General features: G+C 42.4%; 1 protein-coding gene across 1 annotated transcript in view; it reads left to right on the forward strand.

The window, feature by feature from the left end:
• Positions 1–17,116, forward strand: part of LOC140455111 (butyrophilin subfamily 3 member A2-like) — a 307,710-nt gene that overhangs the window by 273,049 nt on the left and 17,545 nt on the right. The window lies entirely within an intron of this gene.

Genomic DNA, 17,116 nt, shown 5'->3' on the forward strand with positions numbered 1-17,116 from the left:
CCAACCACTACCATTGGCAATGCATTCCATGCACCCATCACTCTGTTAAGAACCAACACTTGACATCTCCCCTAAACCTTCCTCCAATCACCTTAAAATTATGACCCCTTGTGATAGCTGTTTCTGCTCAGGACAAAGTCTGACTATTCACTCCACCTGTGCCTCTCATCACCTTGTACACTTCTATCCAGTCAACGCTCACCCTTCTTCGCTCCAGTGAGAAAAGCCTTAGCTCCCTCAACCATTCTTCATAAGACATGCCTTTCAGTCCAGGAAGCATCCTAGTAAATATCCTCTGCACCCTACCTAAAGCTTCCACATCCTTCCGATAATGAGGTGACCCGAACTGAACGCAATGTCAAAGTATGTTCTAACCAGGGCTCTATACAACTGCAGCATAATCTCGTGGCTCTTAAACTCACTCCCTCTGCTAATTAAAGCTAAAGCCACATTGCCTTCTTAACAACCCTATCAACGTGGTGGCAACTTTGACGGATCTGTGAACGTGGACCCCAAGAGTCTAGATTAGAGTGGTGCTGAAAACACAGAGCAGGTCAGGCAGCATCAGAGGAGCAGGAAAAGCGACATTTTGGGCAAAAGCCCTTCATCGGGAATGAAGACAGGAAGCCTTCGGGGTGGAGAGGTAAATGGGATGTGGGTGGGGCTGGGGAGAAGGTAGCAATGAGTACAATAAGTGGATGGGGAGGGGGATGAAGGTGTTAGGTCAGAGAGGAGGATGGAGCTGGAGGGTGGGAAGGGAGATTGGCAGGTAGGACAGGTCATGAGGATGGTGCTGAGCTGGAAGGTTGAAGCTGGAGTAAGTTGGGGGGAGGGGACATGAGGAAACTGGTGAAGTCCACATTGAAGCGTTCCAAGGCAGAAGATGAGACGTTGTTCCTCCAGGCATCAGATAGGGAGGAAGTGGCGGTGGAGGAGGCCCGGGACCTGCATGTCCTCAGCAGAGTGGGAGGGGGAGTTGAAATTTTGGGCCACGGGATGGTGGGATTGCTTGGTGCAGGTGTCCTGGAGATGTTCCCTATAGCGTTCTGCGAGAAGGCATCCAGTCTCCCCAATGTAGAGGAGACCGCATCGGGAGCAACGGAAACAATAAATGACACTGGTGGATATGCAGGTGAAACTTTGATGGATGTGGAAGGTTCCTTTGGGCCCCATAAAAAGCTAACTGCAGAATGGGACTTTCAGTGATAGTTTGAGTTTCTGATCCTATTGCTGCTATTATGAGGTTGCTGTGTAAAAATTGCCTGTTTTTATTTATAGAACAAAGATAACACTTCAAATAATGAAGCACTTTGGGTCCTCCAGATGTGATAGGCGGTATAGCAGTGCAGGATCTGCTCTTTTGACCTTTGATTTATCGTTGACGAAGATTCATTGAAAGCCTTCCCTTGTTCATTCATGGTCTCCTGACTATGTGACAAAGAGGTCATCAGCAATCAACAGGATCCTATTTCGAGGAACTGCTTTTGTAGTCCCCTTTTCTATTTTAGAGCTTACTGGATACACAACTTGTCAAATAAGAAGGAGCTGGCATGCAGCCTCTGTGCCAACCATTAGCCTGATGCCAACATGAAGGGCAGGGAAGATGAGCAGCATCGAGAGACCCACTGTCAAAAGTGAAGGGAAGGGCAGGGATACTCGAGTCTGAGGGGAAAAGAGACTTGAAAAGGCAACAGAGAGCCCAGGGACACTGCTGAAAGGAACAGAGCAAGAAACAGTGACTCCGAGAAAGGTTCCTGAAACCTCGATATGAACTTTTGCTTGCTGGAACAGGAATTAATACTGTTAACGTTGCCACTGATGAGTGCAAAATGAAAAAAAAAATCAGCAATGTGGTTTCACTTTTCAGCAAGATTCAGGAGAAAAAAAGACTTACTTTTCCAATACATCGACAGGCCATTCAGCCCACACTGTCTAAGCTGGTGGTCATGCTTCACATCTGCCTCTTCCTTATTTACCAATCAATCATTCCACTCCTTTCAGCAGATCCACTCCCTGTGGAAACAGTTTCCCCACCCACTGGGGAAAGCAGTTCCTTCTGTTCTCTCCATTTACTCGTCATCATTTCATAATGACCTCCCTTATTTCTTATTGATTTATCTGTTGTCTCATATATCTGGAAAGGTACAGTGAAAAGTGTTTTGTCACCTCAATCTGGTGCCATTTTGAGTTACAAAAAGAATAGAAAGATGTTATATAAGTCGAGTTCATCTTCTACACAAGGGTCTTCAAACACAGTTCCACGGCCTTTGCAGTGAGGTGTCTCTGGCCTCAAGGAGTCCCTGCATTTCAGGCCTACTGCTGTCAGAAATCCCAGCCTTGGGCACAACCACCAATACAGCTGGTGATCCACCCAGTCTCCGAATCCAGGCTCCGGGCCTAACACAGCCCCTCTTCAATGGGACAAACCTATCCAGCATTATCAGCAAATGCTCTCTAAACAATCTCCACATTTCTGTCGTGCATTTTCTTGAGTACATCTATTCCCAATTTAGGTGCCCCAGGTCCTGCCTAATAACATTGTACTTTTCCCATACCATCTGCTCCTATCTCTCTCCATCAGTCAGGGAGTTGTGATCATGGTCACTGAAATGCTTTCCCACCGAGAGATCTGACACCTGGTCTGGTCTGTTGTCAAGCACCAAACCCAATATGGCCTCCCTTTTCGTCGGCCTATATCTCCATATTGCTTCAGGAACCCTTCCTGGGTGCACCTGAGAAAAACAGCTCCATCCAAACTATTTGAACTAAGGAGGTTCCAATCAATATTAGGGAAGTTAAAGTTACCAAAGACAACAACGCTGTTACTTTTGCACAGTTCCAAACTCTGCCTCCCAATCTGCTCCTCTATGTTTCTGTTCCTATTGGGAGGTCTGTAAAAAACTCCCAATAAAGTGACCGCTCTTTCCCTGTTTCTGATTTCCACCCATACTAACGATAGGCAAACCCTCCTTGACCACTTCCCTTTCTTCTCTCCTGTTTTTTTGTTACATCAATTAGTTCTGTAGTCATGCCATATTCATCTTGAAATGTTAAGTCTGGGTGGAGTTTTCTTCTCTTGAGATTTAAGGCCCCATGTTTTGTCACAATGGAAAAACTTCCTGAAATAGCGACAAAGAGGCTGGTTCCCTGTTAACTTTTATGTGCACAGTACACTGGCTGTGGCCAGCCAGCTCAGAGTCAATCCCCTGAACTGAGGAGATTCTCATCTCTTGTTTATTTATTTTTTCTTTTCTTTTTGTCTTTTTAAACCAAAAACAAAATCCTAGAGTACATGCTGGCTGTGACCAGTCGGCTTAGAGTCAGTCCACAACTGAGGAGATTCTAATCTTCTGGTTCTATATCTTTTTTCTTTTTTTTTAACTTTCTTTTTTAACACCAGAGTGGCCAGTGACAAGCAGTGCCCTTCTCTAGCTTCTGGTTATGCGTTTTTTTAAATTTCATGAAACAGTACAAAATACAAACAATAAGTTAACGATAAACAATAAGCAGTGGTTCACAAAAAGAAAACCAGGCTTTACAGGGGAAGGGCAGCAAGGCCAAAACCCAAACCCCATGGTTCAATCAGTTTTCAGGAAAATGAGGGCAAACCTCAAATCCCAACTTCCATCATCAAAAAGGAAATAGTAACAAACTAGACCTCTGAAAAGACTGAATATCTGTGTGTGTTGGGAGGTGAGCATTTGCTGCATGTTAGAGTGGAGTCTGCCTTTGGAATGAACTCTGCCTTGTGGAGTTGACCAAGCCCCTGTGAGTTAACCACACCTTTACAATGAACAGACAAGACAGTCCAATCCAATAAAAAAAAGTGCATAGAATACAGACTCCTTCAGCAACCCAGTCACCTGTCCCTCCTACCTTCCGGCCACTCAAAGGCAGCCCGCCCCTATGCCCCTTCTGGCTCTCGGTCCTTCCAGCTCCAGTCTACCCACATGCAATGCTTGGCTCTTGCCCACCCCGATGTACTATCCGGCCTATGGATTGTCCCTACACACCTTCCGGCCATCTCTAGGACAGCCCACCCTGCACTTTCTTTGGTACAACAGCACTCAGCACCTATTTTCTGGCTCTCATGGTGACCACCATCAGGGTGGCCTCCCCACCTTCCGGCTTTTGAGGCAGCCTTGGGGCAGCCTACCCACCCTCCAGCTTGCAGGGTGACAGCTTTCGGGATGACCAATGAGCTTCCCAACTCACACTAAGGCCTGCCAGACTCAGGGATGCACAAGACAGTGCAGGTGATAAACCCAACAAATAAAAAAACAGAGTCACTTAACAAAATCAGAGACCCCTCTGGTACACACAGAGTCTACTACCAAGAATAATGTCCACTCCAGTTTTCAGAGTCCATTGTCAGAAACACAGTCCACAACTAAAGGCAGAGTCCACTCCAGTGTGCAGAGTACACTCCTGAAGGCAGTAAATGCACTCCCCACTGTGGACACACAGGTGTGCAGTCTCCATAGATGCCTGGACCATCCACAGAGGACCAGGCCCACACACAGGAATGCAGTTCATTGTAAAGGTGTGGTTAACTCACAGGGGCTTGGTCAACTCCACAAGGCAGAGTTCATTCCAAAGGCAGACTCCACTCTAGCATGCAGCAAATGCTCGCCTCCCAACACACACAGATGTTCAGTCTTTTCAGAGGTCTAGTCCACCCACAGAGGGCCAGGCCTACCCACAGAGAAACAGTTCATCTGGAAAGGTGCAGTTGATTCACAGGGGCTGAATCTAAACATCAAACATTGAAAACACATGCAAAAGGAAAATGCAGACACTAAAAACCAGAATGCAAGGGCTAAGCCCTGCCACAAAATCAGCATAGACCTTTGTCAAAATAAAACACAAAGAAAGAGTAACACGCAGGCTGTAACCAGCCAGTGAAACAACAGTCCCCTAATGAGAACTGAATTACACCTGTAACACATTGACTGTGAAGATCAGAAATCCATCCTCAATAAAGGAATACCAGGAACAAACTGGTTGTGTCGATCTGCCAGTTTAGGAATCAGATTCCCAAAAACAAAACCTAACAAATATATACAGGCTGTGTGGCCAGCCAGCTCAGAGTCAGCCCCTGAGCCAAGGAGATTCTCAACTTATTTTTGTCTTTTTTGCTCTTTTTAAACTAAAAACAAAACCCCAGAATACTCAATAGTTGCGACCAGACAGCTTAGAGTGAGTCCATAACTGAGGAGATTCTAATCTTCTGTTTTTAAAATCTCCTTTTGTTTTTTTTTAGCAGCTGAGTGCCCAGTGGCAAGCAGTGAAGCAGTGCCCTACTCTCTATCCTGGTGAGATATATTTTTCCTTCTTATATTTTTTCTTTTTTTTTCTTTTTATAACCCCCACACTAATGTGTAACAGCAATAGTGCTTATGTATTCCCCAGCCCCATGTTGTGTGTGTGCAGTTGTAGGACACAGTGAAGAACAAGTGCAGAAATCTTTATTTATCTTCCACCAGCAAGAAGAAAGGAAATACCTGAGTAGCCAGTGACAATCAGCGCTCTTCCCTCTCTCCTGGTTAGATATTTTTTTTCTTCCTTTTTATTGAGTTTTTTTTCCATAACATAAGTGATAGCTCATTCAAATAACCTGTCTGCCGGTCGTCTCAGCCAGAGACCAATGCGTGGCACTGTAAAAGGAACTTAAGGTCAACACTCCCTTCTTTGGAACAAATTGCAAATCCATCAATTGATAAGGAAAGTGTAACAAGGTCAGCTAGGTGCACCTCATAGAATATTCATTCATTTTGTAGGAATAAACACCTTTCTAAAATATAGAAAAGTTAAATGAAATTAATTTTATTTTAGATAAAAAGTCCCACCATCTGCATGATTAACATTCACAAGATTTTGAAATTGATAACACGCCAAACGCCTTACTTCCAGTTAATGTGGCTTTCCAAAGTTTGAAACATTGTGGGTGAAACAACTCCACTGAGGCTGGCATTCCATCATCAAATCCCCTTTATATACACGTGGAGTGCCCTTGACACTGATCCAGTTCCCTCAGAGCCAGCTCTCAGAGTGAACAGAACCTCGGACCCGCCCGTTTATATTTTTTTTCTTTTTTTCTTCTAAAGAGACAGTGAATGAACAGCAAGTGCATAGAATGTTATTCATGTTCCACCACCAGGAAGAAAGCAAACATCTGAGTGGCCGGTGACAAGTAGTGCCCTACTCTCTCTCTCCTAGTATATTTTACCACAAAGATACAAACTCCTTAATACGCAAATTCTCATCTGTTATCCTCATCTGACTCCCCACGACTCCCAGTTCTGGTGACATTTTGTCACCTGGTGCCTCAGTATCATGTTCAGAAACATTCCCCTCGAGTGAATTGCACACACACTGATTTCTTTCTGTCACATTTTTATTGCAGCTCAGGTTTTTTTGTATATGTAAAAATAATTGAGTTAAAATGGCTCAGGAGTGATATTTTCTTTTTTATCAGCATATTCTTTTCCCCACATTTCTTCAACCAGTTTGAGAAAATTTCTGATGTTTAAATTCAGTTTTCCATCTCCCACTTCATCCTCTTTGTTACACAAACCAATTACACAGTAAAACCCCACAGTACATGAAGCACAACACAGTTTATTAGTCACTGAAAGAGAGTAAATTAAATTATTTTCCAAATACTCATGATAATATTTCTGTATCTTTGTAGGACTGAAACTTCAGAAATCATTTATAGAATGCGGTAAGAATTTATTATTAAAATGCCCACAAGACATAAGAAATGTGGATTTTGGAATGATTACAAGTATAATTGAACATGTTGCATTTTAAACCTTTTATTATCAGTTGTTAACATATTTCGATGATGTGACTAATACAATGTGAGACTAAGTATGTAAGTTAGCTCACTGAGCTGGAAGGTTTGTTTTCAGACGTTCTGTCACCATGACTAGGTAACATCATCAGTGAGGCTCTCTGGTGAAGCGCTAGTGGGATGTCCCGCCTCTATTTATAGCTCTTGGTTTCTTAAGGTGGGTGATGTCGTTTCCAGTTCTTTTTTTCAAGGGAAGGTGGATGGGACCTCAGTCAATGTGTTTATTGATGGAGTTCTGGTTAGAATGCCATGCCTCTAAGAATTCTCGTGCGTGTCTTTGTTTTGACTGTCCTAGGATGTGTGTGTTGTCCCAGTCCAAGTGGTCTCCTTCTTTGTCTGTATGTTTGGAAACTAGTGATAGAGGATTGTGTCTTTTGGTGGCCAGTTGGTATTCATGTATCCTGTTGACAAGTTTCCTGCTCGTTTGTCCAATGTAGTGTTTTTTGACAGTTGTTGCATGGTATCTTGTAAATGACATTAGCTTTGCTGATGGTATCTAATGGATCCTTTAGGTGCATCAGTCGCTGTTTAAGTATTTTGGTAGGTTTGTGGGTTACCATGATGCCAAGGGGTCTGAGTAATCTGGAAGTCATTTCTGATATGTCTTTGATGTGAGGTAATGGAGCGATAGTTTTTGGTTGCATTGTGTCTGCTAGTTTGGGTTTGTTTCTGAGGAATTAGTGGATTGTGTTTATTGGGTACCCATTACATACTTATCATCAACCTGAGCTTCAAATCTTCTCAAACATCGCTAACAATGTGAGACTCTTCACTTTAAGCTACTCACTCAGGCTTCGTTTATTTTGACCCAATAATTACAGGAAAAAACAATTATGACTTAGTTGAAAATGTTTTATACTGAAAGTTTATTTTTATCTATAAATTGATTGAAATTAGACACAGATTGAAAATGATCATGGAAGAAAGTTTACAGAATTAACGTGTAAAAGGAAACTGAGAAATTAATTATAAAAGATTTTATTATTTGAATTCCAGCAAATAAATGCTTCAATAATATCAGCATCATGATGCTCAAACATATTTCCAATAATTAGTTTCTTATGTGTTTGAGATAATATATGATCCTGTCTGATATTGAAAACATTGTGTACAATGACAATCACTGAAAAAAAACTGAACTATAAGGATGCAAAGTTTGTTTCAAAGAAGTCTCTGACAAAATTATGTCCAAAAGGTATTCTGAAATGTGATTATTTGTTTCAGTTTATTTCAAATTATTTTCAATTGACACGTCAATTGTGGATTTCAGCAAAACCTTTGATAAGGTCCCAAATGGGAGACAGATCAAGATGGTCAAAGCACATGGGATCCAGGGTAACTTGGCACAATGGATCCAAGATTAATGGAAGGAGACAGAGGGTGGTGGTAGAAGGCTGTTCTCGTGACTGGGGGCTGCTGTCCAGTGGTGTACAACTGGATCAGTACTGTGTCCATTATTGTTTGTGATTTATATAAATAATACAGATGAGAATGTTGGGGGTTGGTGGAGGTGCTGATGCGAAGTAAGTTTGCAGATGGTACGAAGATTGGCTGGTTGGTTAATATTGAGGAAGAAAGGTCTCAGTATACAGGAGGATATAGAGGTGTTGAGCAGATGGGCAGATCATTGGCAGATGGGATTTAATCCTGAAAAGTGTGAACTGTTACATTTCAGAAGAAGCAACAAGGCAAGGGAGTACTCACTGAATAGTGAACACTCGGAAGCTGAGAGGAACAGAGGGAACTTGGGGAGCTGGTTCACAGATCCCTGAAGGCAGTAGGACAGGTTAATAGGGTGATGAAGGCAGCACATGGGACGCTTGTCTTCAACAGTTGTAGCATAAATTATAAGAGCAGGGAGGTCATGTTGAAGCTGTACATGACTGGTTAGGATACTGTATGCAGTTCTGGTCAGCTCACCATCGGAAGGATGTGAGTGCCCTGGAGTGGGTACAGAGGCGGTTCACCAGGATGGTGTCTGGGATGGAGCATTGCAGCTATGAAGAGAGGCTGGGTAAGTTTGTGTCGTCCTCTTCAAACAGAAAAGGCTGAGGTGGGGACCTGTTAGAGGTGTACCAGGTGATGAGGGCACAGGCAGGGTGGGTGGGAAACAGTTCCCCTTAGTTCAAGGGTCAATAACACAGGGAATAATTTTAGGTGAGGGGCAGTAGGTTTTCGGTGTCTTTGAGGAAGTCCGTTTTCACCAGAGGGTGGTGGGAATCTGGGATACACTGCCTGGGAGGGCAGGAGAGGGGGAAGCTCACAACCTTTAAAAACTATGTCATAACATTCAAGGATATGGGCCAAGAGCTGGAATGTGGGATCAGTGTAGATAGGATGGTGCAGAATCCATAGGCTAAAAGGACTGAATTACTCAATAACCAATACATGGACTACATTTACTTTTCTCTGCAGCTTTCCCATTCCCCCAGATTCTGTGACAGTTTACAGTGTACGGTGGATCTGTGGCTAGCACTGTGGCCTCACAGGATCAGGGACCCTCGGGTGACTGTGTGGAGCTTGCAGGTTCTTAGATTACTTACAGTGTGGAAACGCCCTTCAGCCCAACAAGTCCACACCGACCCTCCGAAGAGCAACCCACCCAGACCCATTCCCTTACGTTTACCTTTGCGCCTAACATTAGGGGGAATTTATCATGGTCAATTCACCTAACCTGCACATCTTTGGATTCGGGGAGGAAACCCACGCAGACATGGGGTGAATGTGCAAACTCCACACAGACAGCTGCCCTGGCACTGTGAGGCAGCAGTGCTAACCACTGAGCCACCGTGCCGCCCCATGTAGGCATAGGTATCCCAATGTCTGCATAGGTTTTGTCTGGGTGCTCCGGTTTCCTCCCAAAGTCCAAAAATGTGCAGGTTTGGTGGATTGACCATTCTAAATTGCTCAGAGTGTCCAGGAATGTGCAGTCTCAGGAGATTAACTGTGGGAAATGCAGGTTTACAGGGAGAGGATGGGGTGGGGGGTCTGGGGAGAATGCTTTTCAGGGGGTTTGGAGTGGTCTGTGAAAAATGGTTACAAGAGCAAAATATTGTCTGTCCATAATCAACAACAAAAGCTGCAGTTTCAGCTTGAGAGCAGCAAGGGAGGAGTTAAAAAGGGAGACAAAACGTGTCCATAACAGACTGAGAAAGAACTTGCTCTGACAAAGTTACACATTATTTCTCAGGGACTTCCCAAGCTCTTCATTGTCAATGGATTACTTTTGACATGTGATTGACATTGTTAAGTATCTTTTATATTGGTCATAATATTGACTTGTTTAATCTGTTTGAAAAGGAAAAGTTATATTGAATTTATAAACAGAAAATGTGGCAAAATTGGAATGATTCTGCTAATTAAAATTATTAAAAGCATTTACTAAATTCCTTTCTATTTTATAAATCATTGGAAAGCTCGTGTTGAGCTGAATTTTTGAATTATACACTGTTACTACACAGCAGGAGGTGATTATGCTGGTCTTGTCTGTACTGACTCTCTGCCTGAGCAATTCACCCTTGCCACTCATCTGCCTTTTCCCAGCAACCCCCAAAACTTACACTGTTCAGATAATAGTCTAATTCTTTTTTGAAAGACTTGATTGCTTCTGCCACCAGACTCTCAAACAGTGAATTCCAGATCCAGATTCCATGTAAAAAAAAGGTTTATCTTTGATTTATGAGGAAAAAAGAGATGTTCCTTGAATTGTTGTTTGCTGGTTCTCAATCATTTCACCAATGGGTTCAGTTTCTGTTTGCATCAAAAATAACGCATTGACCATTCGATCCCTACCTCATTGCCCTGTAAGAACACTGCCACTGGCATCAACAGCAGGTTAAATGGCAGATCATCATTTAGTGTTAGCGGTGCAGTAGTACAGGATTCAGGTTGCCAAAGGCACTCTGATGTTGTTTTGTCAATTCAAAATGTTTATCTTTGTTTGACAAACTTGTCAAAGACTCTAATACAGTGTCAAAATTGAGAATAAACTTTTAATAAAATCCACTTGTGCCAAAATTCTATAAAGTTTTGCATTCTGCCTCACAAATGAGAAAATTGAAGTTGTTTTTGTTTTTGCTGTTGTCAGTGTTTCTTGGCTTTGTCCCACAGTTTGGCAAATTCACCTTTTGGCCAAGTTTCTCAAAGTTGGTTCATTGTAACCAATCAAGTAGTTTATTCAAGTGTTGCAAATGTTTGTCTAGGTTTGACTGAACAGAAACAATTTATCAAAAAATCTGATATGGTTGTACAATTCTTTGATGATCTCAATTTTAAATTATGGAAATGTTGCAGGTGTATTTAGGTCCATTCCAGTGTTACAAAGTCACAAAAGCTGATTTTCTTAGGTTCTACCAGTCAGTACAACTTGTCAATATCCTTTCAACAAGCCATTTAATGTCAGTTAATTGCTGAACACTGCACAAATGCTTTTTTGGCCAGTTTGATTATTTTTTCTGGGACGCTTGACATATAGGCTGAAAGTACTGGATTAGTGGTGCTGGAAGAGCACAGCAGTTCAGGCAGCATCCAACGAGCAGCGAAATCGACGTTTCGGGCAAAAGCCCTTCATCAGGAATAAAGGCAGTGAGCCTGAAGCGTGGAGAGATAAGCTAGAGGAGGGTGGGGGCGGGGAGAGAGTAGCATAGAGTACAATGGCTGAGTGGGGGAGGAGATGAAGGTGATAGGTCAGGGAGGAGAGGGTGGAGTGGATAGGTGGAAAAGAAGATAGGCAGGTAGGACAAGTCAAGGAGACAGTAACTGAGCTGGAAGTTTGAAACTAGGATGAAGTAGGGGAAGGGGAAATGAGGAAGCTGTTGAAGTCCACATTGATGCCCTGGGGTTGAAGTGTTCCGAGGCGGAAGATGACGTGTTCTTCCTCCAGGCGTCTGGTGGTGAGGGTGCGGCGGTGAAGGAGGCCCAGGACCTCCTGGAAATGTCATTTCTGAGCTTTGATTTTTAAATTTTCCTTTTCTTAAATTAAGTGTTTATTCCATCTCATCTCTGTATGTTTGTTCCTATGGATTCATTAGGGGCAACCCTAATGGCACACTGTAACAAGGGACTTTGTTTATCTCAACTACTGAGACATTCCTGACACAAAATGATCTTTAAAATTTTATTCATCTTTCCAATGCCCCTGTGGATCGTCAACAATAGCTGTAAATTGTTATATTCCCAAACTATTCATTATTTCTTTGAATATTTGTGACATAAAATTTGAACTTCATTTTAATTGTACCTCTCAGCTTGCAAAAAAAATTGAATTAACATTTCCATTACCATTTTAGACAATAGGTGCAGGTGTAGGCAATTCTGCCATTTGAGCCTGCATCACTGTAGTTGTCCTTAAAAACACTGCCTCAGGAAATTGTGTTGAAACATCTGTGTATGTTAAAAGACTCTTTGGCAGTCACAATCTGTTAAGATCCCGCTAGGCAGTTCTTTGAAAGCTGCTATCAGAATTAAAGGCCCAGGTTGAGTTGGTCGTTGGGATTTGCTGTTCCATCACATGGGTAGCACGTCTCTGAAAATGTCACCACGTCATAATTCAATCCTGGCCAATAAAAATGGTTCAATATATTAATCTATCCATTTCTACTGCCTAAGTGACCTGCCACTTGAATTTTGTGAGATACTCGTAAAATTTGGTTTCAGTCCTGAGGTGGAACGACTGTGTATTCCTCATTGGGTGGTGTTTGAGGTGGGCTTCATTTCCTCATGAATATTTTGTCTTCTAAATAATCAGTCAGATATTGGTCCTGATTCGATTTTTGTGAAGGTTATTTGATGTAGTTCGCCTAATTCAGGATCTGTCTGTTGCATTTCTACTGAAGATTAGCTAAACATGTCACTTTCATTCTCATTTCCTTCCTCTTTTTCATTTTGGTTTTTGTTTTAAAATAGCGTCAGATAACTGCATTTCAATGTCACCTTTCTTATATTTAATTCTGACCTGAGATCTAGTCACAACAGTCAAGGATCGGCTTCCTGTACTATCTCAATTTTATTTTTATTTCTGTTACATTTCCAATCCATTGAAACAACCAGGTCATTCCCCAAAGTAAAGTCAATTCTTTCTATTGGGAGCTATTGCACTATTCTGACCGTTGTGATACCAACTGATAATATCGCTGGACAAGTCAGATCCCAGACTGGAACCCGGCTTGACTGATCTCAATTTTCTTTGTAATGCTGCAGATTTTGAGGTTTATGAAAATGCAAAAACAGCACATATCCTGCTGAATGGGAAAGATACAAAGACCCAAAAGAAGCTTATAATAGCTACTGAAGGGATAATGAAAAGGAAACTTGTCAGGCATATCCAAATCAATAAGAAGAAATTAATAGTTACTAAAAGGGAAAGAGGGTGGTTAGTGTTGATCCACTGAAGACTGAAAGCGGCGATATTGTGGGAAAATGTTGAATAATTATGATGCCTCAGTATTTACAGTAAAGGAGGATAGCTTGCCAGAAGTTTTGAGGAAATTAAGAGTGAATTGGGAACAGGGACTGAATAAAATTAATGTGAGTAAAATTGGTAATGAAGAAATTAATCAAATTAAAAAGGGACAAATCTCTGGGACCTGAAGGATGTTAAAGGAAGTAGAGGAGTACATTGTCGATCTCTCATTATAATCTGTCAGAGTTTCCCAAATATAGGAGTCATCCATCTGGATTGGAAAACTGAACATGTCATTCCACTTTTTAAGCAGGGTGAAAGAGGAAAACTGGGGAATTAGAGACCAGTTAGCACAACATCTGTGGTGGAGAATTTGTCAGAATCTATAATCAAGGATGGGGAACTGATCATATTGAAATTTTTCAGTTAATCGGGGAGAGCTAACATGGATTCATGACGGGTAGGTCATACCTGACAAACTTCACTGAACCTTTGAAGAGGGATGAAGGTTGTAGAAAGAGGAACGTCTATGAATGTTGTTTATATGAACTTACAGAAGGCATTTGATAAAATTCAGCAAAAGATACTGATAACTAAGGTAAAAGGCCATGGAATTGACAGCAAGTTGCTGACATGGCTGGGAAATTGGCTGAGAGGCAGGCAACTGAAAGTAGGGATAATGGGTGGATACTCTAATCAGCAGGATGTGACCAGTGGTGTCCCACAAGGATCTGCTTTATGGCCTCAATTATTCACATTATTTATTAACAACTTGGATAATGGCATGGAAAGTAATTATCCAAATTTTCTGTTGATACAAAGTTAGGTGACATTATAGACAGTGTTTGATTTGATTTGGTTTATCATTGTCACACGTGCTGAGATATAGTGAAAGGAATTTTTTTACATGCTACCCAGACAAATTATTTCTTCCATAAATACATCAGGGTAATAGAACAGAATGCAGAATATAGTGTTACAGCTACAGAGAAGGTGCAGAGAAAAGTCAATTCTCTTATGTTGAGAGGTCCATTCCCAAGTCTGATAATAGCAGGGAAGAAGCTAGTCTTAAATCTGTTGGTATTTATTTTCAAACTTTTGTAACTTCAGGGAAACTTGTCAGGCATATCAAAATCAGGTGGAAGAACTGAATAGCTACTAGAAGGGAAAGAGGCTGGTTAAAACCAATGTTGACTCACTAAAGTGGCGATATTGTGGGAAAATAGCAGACATGTTGAAGAATTACCTTGCCTCAGTACTTACAGTAAAGGAGAATAGCTTGTCAGAACTTTGAGGAAATTCAGAGTGAACTGGAAACAGGGACTGAATGAAATTAATATGAATAAAACATTGGGAATGGGGAAATTAATTGAATTAAAATCCCTGGGAGTTGATGATTTCTATCTGAGGGTGAAAAGGAAATTATGGGCTAACTAGTCTGTAATTCCCTAGTTTTCCTCTTTTACTCAGCTTGAAAAGCAGAATAATGTGCAGTTTTCCAATCCTGATGGAGAACTACGATGGGAGAGGGTGGGAAGGAGTACAATCGAGATGGGAGGGGTCTTTGATTATGTTGGCTGCTTTCCCGAGGCACTGGGAAGCATAGGGAAAAAGTGACGACTACAGATGCTGGAGATCAGAGTTGAAAATGTGCTGCTGGAAAAGTACAGCCAGTCAGGGAAATTCCGAGGAGCAGGAGAGTCAATGTTTTGGGCATAAAGCTGTTGATGAAGGGTTTATGCTCGAAACATTGATTCTCCTGCTGCTCAAATGCTGCCTGACCTGCTGTGCTTTTCCAGCACTACACTTGTCAATGAGACACATAGGCAGAGTCAATGAAAGGAAGGTTGGTTTTTGTGACGGACTGGGCTGCACTCTGTCTGGATATATCCCTACCTGGTATGGCAACTGTAGAATTCAAGATCGGAGACGGTTACAGGGAGTGGTGGACTCGGCCCAGGCAATCACAAAGGCCAACCTCCCATCTACAGAATCCATCCACCAGGCCCGCTGTCACGGAAAGGCCGCCAGCATTCTCAAAGGTCCATCCCACTCTGGCAGGGTTTTTCTATAACCTCTACCATCGGGGAGAAGGTACAGAGGCCTGAACACATGCACCAGCTGGTTTCGTAACAGTTTCTGCCCTACTATTGTTAGAATACTGAATGGACTCACAAACTCTTAACATTCACCTGTAACTGTGCTTTTTTTTGCTGCAGTTTGCCTGTTATTTACTTATCGATGCTACTTAACTCTGTGATCTGCCTGTATTGCTCACATGACAAAGCTTTTCACTGTGCCTCTGTACACGGGACAATAAATTCAATTCAATTCAATTCAATTCACAACCTTCTGTAGTTCCTTGTAGATCTTGGGCAGAGCAGTTGCCGTACCGAGCTGTGATGCATCCGGATTGGATGGTTTTTATTGTGTATTGATAAAAATTGGTAAAAGTCATTGCAGATATGCTGAATGTCATGAGGCTTCTGAGAAAGTAGAGACACTGGTGTGTCGGTGTGTATGGATCAGGATTGATTGCTGATGGTAATCAATCCGAGGAACTTGAAGCTGTCTCCAACCTCCACCTCAGCACCATTGATACAGACAGGGCTGTGTCTGCCACTCAACTGCCTGAAGTCGATGACCAGCTCCTTCACTTTGCTGACATTCAGCGAGAAACAGTTGGCTTTACACCATGACATGAAGATGTCCGACTCTTTCCTGTACTCTCTCTTGCCGTTGTTTGAGATCTGACCCACTATGGTGGTGTCATCAGTAAATTTGTGAAGGAGTTGGTGCTGAATTTGGCCCCACAGTTGTGAATGTATAAGGGGTACAGTAAGGGGCTGAGAATGCAGCCAGTGTTCGGGATTATCGTGGAGGAGATGCTGTTACCGATCCTTACTGATTGGGGTCTGTGGATCAGGAAGTCAACGATCTAGTTGTGGAGGGGGGAGCAGGGTCCTAGGTCTCAGAGTTTGGGGATTAATTTTGTTGGAATTATAGTGTTGAAGGTGAAACTAAAGTCAATGGATAGGAGTCTGGGATAGATGTCCGTGTTATCCAGGTGTTCCAGGGATAAGTGTAGGGCTAAGGAGATGGTGTCTGCGATGGACCTGTTACCCCAGTCGGTAAACTGCACAGGATTAATCAAGGCAAGCGGGGAGGCTGGGGTTGATGCTGTGACGAACTTTTTGAAGCATGTTATAATGATGACGTCAGAGCCACCGGATGGTAGGCATTGAGGCACGCTGCCTGATTTTGGTTTTGCACCGGGAATGATAACCGTCTTCCTGAAGTAAATGGGAACTTCAAACTGTAGTAATAAGAGATTGAACATATCAGTGAATACTCCTGCCAGCTGGTCCCTACAGGGTCTGAGTGCACAGTGGGGGACTCCATCCAGACCAGTCCCTTTCCATCGGTTCACTCTCAAGAGACAGATCTAATGTCTGTAGCAGTGACCGTGGGTACAGGCCCTACCCGAGGCTATTGGGAGAGGTGATGTCATTTCACTGACCTTCTGTTCAAAATGAACATCAAACACGTTGAGCTCATCAGGGAGGGATGTACTGTTACCCGTGATTCTGTTTGACTTCACTTTGTAGCCAGTTATGTTGTGTAAGCCTGGTTACAAGTGATGGGGGTCTGTGTGATTAGTCTGGGTCTCAAGCTCCGTTTGGTATTGTGTCCTGGTGTTTCTGATAACCTTACAAAGGTTCTAAATACTTAGCAGAATAACAAAAAGAAACTTTATCACGAAAGTGAAGACTCCTTGGCTGCAGAACTGACAATTAGATCCTACAATTAGAATTCTTAGTTTATTGTCATGGACTCACATGAGTGAAGTCAGAAGT

The sequence above is a fragment of the Chiloscyllium punctatum genome, chromosome 30 (genome assembly GCF_047496795.1).
Source record: "Chiloscyllium punctatum isolate Juve2018m chromosome 30, sChiPun1.3, whole genome shotgun sequence".
Taxonomy (NCBI): domain Eukaryota; kingdom Metazoa; phylum Chordata; class Chondrichthyes; order Orectolobiformes; family Hemiscylliidae; genus Chiloscyllium; species Chiloscyllium punctatum.